The 9,333-nt window shown below is 31.8% G+C and overlaps 1 protein-coding gene across 2 annotated transcripts in view; it reads left to right on the top strand.

Annotated features, from left to right (window-relative positions):
• The first annotated feature begins 3,666 nt into the window (after positions 1 to 3,666).
• The window catches only part of LOC118180668 (synaptotagmin-12-like), a 172,855-nt gene continuing 167,188 nt past the window's right edge, over positions 3,667 to 9,333 (top strand). For both annotated transcript variants that reach the window (XM_085826703.1, XM_085826707.1), the window contains exon 1: positions 3,667 to 4,152. The gene's annotated coding sequence lies outside the window, so the exon portion shown is untranslated. The remainder of the gene's footprint in view (positions 4,153 to 9,333) is intronic.

The following is a 9,333-nucleotide window of genomic DNA, read 5'->3' as shown; positions in this document are numbered from 1 at the left end:
TGATTAAATCTGAATTCACTAAATTATTTCCGTTACTTTAGATGCGCATAGTTTCATTTGCCCGAATATATTACGTATATTGTTCATATGTAAGACGCTACTGCATTCTTTAGGGAGTTTTAAGGTTTTCATATGAGTCACTTTGTATATATTAAGATGATCCGCCAAAAGTATTCTAAGGAAAATGCTGAAGTATTCTAAATACATTATTCTGAGGTAAGAAAACGATATTTCATAGTCGAAAGATATGGCATGCATATCGTTAGAAATCTGCTTCGGTAATTTCGTCACTGGTTTAATGTTCATAAAATTATCAGTGGTATGCACTATTGAATGATACGGAAATCATATATAAATATGTCATTATCGATGTCTATATAAATTTATCTTAAGGTACACACCTTTATGGTGGACCAATTTGATGAGCCCTTATGTGTGAGACCCTCGTGGGATTCTGTGATAAGCTTTGGTAAGATCGGAATTAATTCCCGCTGTAAACCAGAATATTGTTACGAAATGTACAGGCGCGGTAAGATAGCTTCCCCGCAAAGCAGTTTTGGGGTTGCCATAAAATGGCAAGGGAAGGCAGATTTGCCACATTTGGCGAGAAATCGCCAATTTGGCGACAAAACTGCCATTATAGCATGGACGGTTGGAGAACCTTCTACCGGTTTAGCCCAGAATTAGTTTAGCCCAGGTTTTCTTACCGGTTTAGCCCAGAATGTTCTCGAACACCAGTCAAAAGCTATATAAACCCTGCTGGTTCGCGGAGAGTTAGTTACGAGTTAGTTGGTGTCACGTCTAGCGAGTCAGTCGATGCTGAGTCGATCGAGTTGAGTTTCCTTCTTTAAACGTAAAAGTTAGGAGATAAACTATTTTCTCAATATAATTTAAATATTAGGCTACAAGTACAATTAGAGTTATGTTCAGAAAGGGCATTTATGAGGGAAAAAATTTATCTTAGTTTGTTCAAAGTGGCAGCTCTTTACCAGTGTCCTGTATTGCGAAATAATAATATATATATATATATTTTAAAGAAACTCAAGGGAAAAATTAAAAAAAAATATTTAAAAATTCCAAATTTAAGCTTCCAGATCTCCCTATTCGAGTGGAGGACATCGCTATTCAAAATTTGATGTCTCTGGGTACCACTGTTTTTTCACAATGCGAGACACATACATACATTCATTATTTAATTTCTTTAAATATAATGCAATGCTCTAATATTTTCTGGCGACAGTTTGAAAAGTGATTCAGACTTTTAGAGCGTGCCAACGCAAAATGCCAAAAAAGAATTAATAGCCCTTCTGAGCTAACGCTCTTTTGGGCAAAAAATAAATAAAATCTGGTCTGAAAAATCTTTCAGATTTTATATTACGCCCAAACGGGCGCGTTTTTTTTTTTTTCCCATTTACAGGCACATACACGTTTCATGAGCCTTTGGGCCATATTGTGCTAAAAATATTTTAAAACAGCATATCTTTAGAATTTCCAATAGACAGTCTCTTACACTGGATATAAAAGTGTTTCATTCGCTACAGTGTTCACTGCTCGCTTTGAATCTGATCAGTTTTTCAATCAGAAACTCGTTAAAGGTGTACAAAATATAAAATAGACACATTTCAAATTCGGGCTTCCAGGCTCCCATGTTCGGGTGGAGGACAATGTTATTCAAAAATTTGATGCCTCTAGGTACCGTCGTTTTTTCTTCTATGCGAGAACATACATATATTCATGTACATTGTTCGTTATTTACTTTCGTTAAACATAACACCGATACAATTTGGTGGCAACAATTTGAAAAGTGGTTCGGACATTTAAAATGATTCGATACAAAATGCCGTTCCTTCTGGGCTAACACCAATTTCGGCTAAAATTTTAAAAAAATTCAGTTTCAGATTTTAACGGTAGGAGTTTGTTAAGATTTTTTTACTCTCCCTGAGTTCGCAGTCTACCCCTTCTGATGTTATACTCACTCCTGCTGACCCACTTTTTTGTCTTTTTATCTTTATTATTAAGCATTATTTTTTTCGCATTTACGCCATATACAATCCAATAGCAAAATTACAAAAATTTTAAAAAGAAACATAGCAGTATACGTTTAAAATTACTGATGTAACGTAAAGTGTTGGGATATATTTTTCTGTTTCGAATTCCCAATGTAGCGTTAAGGGTTGGCATGCATTTTTTTTTTTTTTTTTTTTTTTTTTTTCTTTTTTGAGTTTATTATGTCAAAGCTCAGTGTTCTTAGTAATACAGCTTTACAAGTTTTTCTTTTTATTATTAAAGATTTGTGTCTTTACTTATTAAATATCACGTTCTTGGCGCTTAAGTCACGTAAAATTCGATTTAATAACAAAATCATAAAATATTTAAAAACAATATATTTATAGAATTTCTGATAGTCTCGCGCTCTGGAGATAAAAATGTTTTCCGTACAGTGTTGCCATTGCACGCTTTGAAGTCGTTGAGTTTGTTAATCAAACATTCGTTTAGTTCTACAAATTGAGAAATAGATAGTAAAACAAATTCGAAATTCAAATGTTCGAATGGAGGACTACGTTATTCAAAATTTGATGGCTCTAGGTACTTTTTTTTTTTTCAGATTGCCAGAAACGTACATACATTTAAGCAGATTCTTCATTATTTAATTCTTTTAAAGATATCATATAGAGAGATGACCCAGCTGGAATAGCGAAACATTTTATAGAATATTAGATAAATATGCATTTAGACTATATATATCTTTTGTGTATTTAAAAAGTGAAAATTATGTAATGAATTAGTGAAAATTATGTATAAAAATATTTAATATTTTTAATTAGATATATGAGTTAAGTACATTTTTATTAACCAGACAGATAAAAAAGTACAAAAATAATATACTTAAGAACTGCATCTATTTCCTTTAATTAATTTATTTGACATTTTTAGCCGAAAGTGCGTTAGCCCAGAAGAGCTATTAATTTCTTTTTGGTATTTTGGGTTCAAAACTTGAAATGCCCTTTTTACTTTTCAAATTGTTGCCACTAAATATTATCGCCCTGTGTTATAAATAAAGACATTAAATAATGAATAATCTGCATAAACATGTGTATGTTTCTCGCATTGTGATAAAATAACGGTACTAGAGCCATCAAAATTTGAATATCGTTCGTTTCCACCCGAATATAGGCATCTGGAAGCCCGAATTCGGAATTGAATTTGTTTCATAATCTATTTCATATTTTGTAAAGCATTTATGAATTTCTGATTAAGAAACTCAACAATTTCAAAGTCAGAAACGCCAGCACAGTACGGGAAAAAAATATTTTTATCTTCAGCGCGCGAGACTGTATATCGAAAATTCTAAATATGTGCGCTTTTTAAATTATTTTGAGGCACTGCTGTTGAATTGAATTATATGGCTTAAGTGCGAAGAACATAATATTTAATAAATAAAGGTAACACACAAAACTTTAAAAAAACGCTCCTTTGGACGTAATATAAAATCTGAAAGCTTTCAAATTTTTTTTCTTTATTACTTTTTTTGCTATATTTTTATTATACTATTTTACATTATTATATTTTTTAATTATTAATTTATTCAGTATGTTTTAGTACTGCAAATTTATATATTGGTATTATTAAATTTTAAACGACTTTATATTGCAAACGTGTTTTTGTTTATATTTCCCATACGTTAGTTGGTGAGTTTAAACGGTTTTAGAGTATAAGAAGAGACATTTTGTCAGAAGGAATTTCACTTTCAAGCTACCATCTGCTAACCGCATTTTAAGGCACTTCCTAATGCTCTTGCGAATGGCTGTGGGTACAGCGCGGGATGACTTCGATCAATAATTCCTTTCGGAAACTACAAACGCAGTTGGTTCTCTTCAGTAAGCCCAAGAACGTAGTTACCGTAGACAGACATCCACACAGAACGTCTAGCGGGTTGCAGTGGGAAATGCTGGATACCAAAATGGCGCCATCTAATTTCAAACGGCGTTGTCCACTTGCTAATCATCGACGCAGTAATTACCTTTCGATTTGTTGATCAATTATTTCACTGCAACATCTGCTAAACTTCGTCATTCTCTGTTGTGTTGACTTTAATTTTGGAATAACTTTCCCTCTGTTTAACTGACATCTTGCTGGACCAATAAGAGCGAAGTAAGTATCGATGCATGCTATTTGTTATGATCTGTGTATTAACAGTGCTCTCACGTGGATAGGGTATTTCGCAGTTGTTTTCCTCACTTTAACATTTCTTACATTGCATTTGCTCTATTAAATTACAAATGTATTCACGCATTCTGTGAAGAGTTTTAAAGCTTAAATTTAATGTTAAGGCGCAAACTGAGTTTCTCTATCTTATATATGTACATATATAAGATAGATATGTACATATATAAGATAGAGCTGCATATATAGTAATCTTATATAGCTGCATGCTCTTAATATATCTTATATATCTATATAATAATATCTTATATAGCTGCATGCTCTTAATATATCTTATATATCTATATAATAATATCTTATATAGCTGCATGCTCAGTAAACTGTATTTATAGGCTAGATTTCAGGAAGTATTGCTTATGTAAATTCTGCAAGCATTTTTCGTGAAAATTTAAGGCATAAATTCAAATATCAGTTTCATTATTTATAAACTTTATTTAAGAGATAAGGAGATTTTAAGATAAAGATAAAGAGAGTTTAAGAGATAACTAATACATGCTGTGTATTGCATGTGTTTGATTCATGTCCCCGCCGTGAGAAGAAAAACATATGCGTGCAAATTTCCTATTCAAATGTATTCTGCACATATATTTGTATTTACAGTCATATTGTTTCGTACAAGTACTCTTATTAATTTTTCATTTATCTGTATAGATGTTGTAATTAATTTTCATCCTCATGACTATCAGTTGCGCAGTGGCATTTAAATGCACAAAATATAATCAGGGAAAAGTGATTTGAATTTCATTATCAGCATACTGCACTTTAAAAAATGCACTTTAAGAAATGCAATTATTGCATCCGAATCATAATAAATGAAAATAAAATCAGCATTACATGTCACTATAGCTTTAGAGATTAATACGCTGCATTTATATTTAATGATTTCAAATACTTTCATTTTCTTTAACCTTATACATACTGTTTAAAGAAAACAGGATTTTATTATGTACTTTATCAATCATTGATCTTGTTATAAAGACATCTGTAAAAAAGGTTATTAAAATTAATTATTTTTCATTTTTACGTAAGAGGTTATTTTTTAAAATTCTTTGAGGGAGTCAGATTTTTTAATTTTAATACTTTGAATGGCACGGCGTTCTGAATCTGCTCATGGGGCCCTGTATTTTAAAGAACATTTACTAGCTAAATTTTTATAATTACTTATTTTAGACACCGTTTCTATAAACTCTCATTCATTAAGCTGATATTTGCATCATTAAGACAAGAATAAAGTAAGAAAGCAAAATATTTAAAAGTATAAGCCAATATTTAATAAGTGGCGAAATTATCATGATTAGTTGAAAGCGCTCATGCCACTCAAAAATCTGACCCACTCAAAGAGCGCTGAAGCATCTATCCTGTGAAACTGATGTATATTCTCTATATTTTCCGATCTTGTTTTCTCTTAAGAAAAAAAGAAAATGGCATTTTAAGCGAAAATATATTAAAGTAAGTGGATTTTTTTTATAAGTCAGTTACTAATATTTTATGAACTGTCACACAACCACTTTAAAAGACAGAACCCAGGACAAAAATTAAATTAAATAAAAAATCTTTTGGGTTTTTTATTTTAAATTTGATTTGGGTTTTACATTTTGTGAGAGAGAATATTATTATCTATGAACAAAAATATTATTTTCACGAAGATAAAAGGTTAATATCTGACCTTTAGCTTTCATGTAACTCGAAAAAATTAAGCCTCTTTTATCACTTCATGCCAATTAAGCTTAAAAACAGTTTTTCTGCCCAATGGGAAAATGAATTTCTATTACGTGTAAAATATTTTTTGTGATTCAAATTAATTTGAAAATTAAACTAGTAGACAATCTGCGTAAATTTTAAACATTCAAAAAACATTAAAAAATATAAAATTAGTGAACTAAATGTTATTTGTAATTAAAGTTGTAACTGCTGGCTTTTATTTACATATACTTGTGTACGTATTTTCCATATTTCTCGTTGCTAAAATCCAAATGTCTCCATAATGGCGTCCTAACTAAAATGTGGTGGACCTCACACATCGCTTTAATTTCTTGGTTCTCGTGTCTTTCTTCAGTCATCTTTTAAGATGAAAAATAAATAAGAAATTATTATATTTCCGTGCGTGCGCTCGTGTTATAAGTTCTAGTTATAAGTTCTAGCATGTTCAATTAGCAACTCGAAAATCCTTGGTTTGAATCCCGGCAAGAGCTCAATTGATTTTCTTATTTTCTGTCTTCGATAAATCTAACATCTCTACATACAAATCGAACCAGCAGCTGGTCTATATCAGTATTTTGAAAAAGGTGCATAAAGTCGTCATACAAATCACATAGACTTTCTACTAGAAATGGAAAAGATGAGGGAAGTCTAAACTGCGCATCTTCAAGAAATCATTAGTTACATTAATATGATCACAAATTTAATACTGCATTACTAAAATGATTTTTCGTAATTCAGGGAGACAGTATGAACTTGCAAAGCTCTTATAAGAACTTAGAACTTTGCTTCTTAGAAGGCATATTTATAGTACCTTGCATCTGAGTAATACGTATCTTATTTCAAAAGTGCTCAAGTCAAGAAAATAGTGCGAATACTCAATATTATCTTTCTTTCATTTTGGGCAACATATATTTCCAGCGGTATTTACAAAGAATAACCAGGCAATGAAATCGCTTCTAGTGCTATTTGTTTTGATCTATGATAAGTTATTGTTTGCTCAAAGCGAAATCAGTGAATGAAACTCATACAAATGACATTTGTCGATGGCTTTTGCTCACGCCCTTTAACTCAGAGGGTTTCTGAATCTATAGCAGATGATTTGGCGAATATATAAATGGCGAATATCATAAATTATTGAAGAATACAGTCTTGATTTACTTGAATGCAAGTTGTTCTTCAATATATGTTTGTACGTATATGATTCTCCAGGCACTTCTGCAAATTAGTCTAAGCTTCCATTCTTACTAAGATAGTTTTGTAGGGTTTATTTTAATTAGCATGTAATTTCTTATGCTGAATCTTGAATGCACTACTGCTGACTGTTCTACTTCACCAGAATATGTAAATGGGGTGAGTTTTAAATAGGGAGAAAGAATCTAGGTTTAGGAGAAAGTGATGGTAACTTCATCATCATGATAAACGTTTTGGTTGATGCCTGCCTTTAGCGTTGTTTATCCGAGATAGTGAGTTTGACTGAAATTACATTAAATATTGGGGCCTAACGGTACCAGGTTGTTAGGGTATTTCAATTGCTAAGGACACTTACACCACAAGAACACGTACGACAGAATACAATAAATCATTTATTCTTCTCCCCTTAAAATATGAAGACACCGTCGATCACTCGAGGCGGTGACGAAATATCAACTATCATAAATTTACTTCGGGCATCACTATCATTAAGATTTTCGAAGGCGGAAACATGTAAATTCAGTTATGTTCTTGTCAGGTTTCAAACCACGAAATTCCGATTTTCAAACTGGATGTACTGATGGTAAAAGTGTTATACCATCAGGAACTAGCGTAACATGCACAAATTTGTATGATTATAGTTTCTAAGTTTAAATAGAACTTTTTCAATAACAGCAAACAAAAAAAATTTGAAAGTAATCAAAGAAGAAGCAAAGCCATTGGCACCCTCTTTGGCAAAAATGAAAGCAAATGGGAAATAAAGCTGAAGCTGAAGATAAACACAAATTAAAATTGAGGACATGAGCCAGAAGTGAAAGATTTTTATGAACGTGAAACGCTGTTAGAGAATATAATTGGGCAATGAATACGTTTTGAGTAATTTGGGCCGAACATAAATGGAAAATGCAATTTTGTTTACTAGCAATGTTGAATAATGGAGAATTTATGACTTTCATTTCTCCTAGCATGTGACTCATGTTCTTTAGTGCAAAATTTAAAGGCTGTCCTAGATTCAATGTATATTAAGCAAATCTGGCAAGGAATAGTATAGGTACCTTATGAATTGGCATTCTCTTTTGTAGCTCTTTTGAATTGTAATCTCTTTTGACAGATGCGAGACTTAAATGTATAAGTAATTACCGCATTTCTCCATATGTATTCTCATGGTATAAGTAGTTAGTACATCCAATTAGCACTGAAAGATCCTTGTTTTGAATTTCAGTGAGGACACATTTGATTTTTCATGCTACCTGGTAGAAAATGTTTAATAATCACTACAGGAATGACAGAACTGAAAGTGGGGTGGACAATATTTTGTCATCGATTGAATTTGACCGATAGGCCTTGTGCCACTTTTCAGTTGCCTTTTGAGTGCGATAATATGCAGAACAATGTGCGGTCGTTAATCCGCGTGTGGTCTTTGTTATAAAGAAATAACATGTCTGGTTAATTTTGGAAGACCTTGGTGCGAATCCCGAAAATTTGTATGTTGTCCAGCAAATACTCTCTGAAAATGCGTAGAATTCTCTCAGCCGATCAGGTTTACGTAAAGAAACAAAATAAAAATTTTCATTAAACTCGTGCAGGTTTCGTAGCTCTCGCTACAAATATCACTTAAAAAGGAAGTTAATTGCCCATAATCTACTTCGTATTAATTAGCTAAATATTTTCCCCATTGTTCAAGTCTATGTTTTAAAACTAGTCTTTATATCTGTGGTACCGCCTTGTCGTGTGTAAAAATAAACTCAATTTAGTAGTCCATCAGGATGTTTATTCTATGATAATTACGCTAACTAAGCATAATTACAGAACAAAGCTTTTCGAAACTTACTGGCATTTTGTATGTTGTCCAGTCTTTGGCATGGACTTTCAATAAAACTCTTATCATCTCCATGACAATCAAATACTGGTCTAATTTTTAATTTTACTTTGTTCCTCTTTCAGTTAGCATATACTGTATATTTACTTATATGTTATAATTCAAAAATTTCATGATACCCTTCGCGAGTCTTATGTGGCATCGGGTGGGTGAAACTGACTGCCTGGGTGAAAGTTGAATACTGCTTGTGTGAGTGTTGAAGCATGTCTCAAGTATCGCAGTGTTTAAAAAAAGTATTAAGACTTTATACTAAAAATAGCATTTTAGTGTTAAGTAGAAAGAAATAGGTAAAAAAAGATAAATAATAAATAGAAATAAGTAAAAACAGTTTATTAATA

The sequence above is a fragment of the Stegodyphus dumicola genome, chromosome 1, assembly GCF_044657685.1.
Source record: "Stegodyphus dumicola isolate Sdum_Otavi_A_Nest chromosome 1, ASM4465768v1".
Taxonomy (NCBI): domain Eukaryota; kingdom Metazoa; phylum Arthropoda; class Arachnida; order Araneae; family Eresidae; genus Stegodyphus; species Stegodyphus dumicola.
This window is presented reverse-complemented; position numbering and strand designations above follow the sequence as displayed.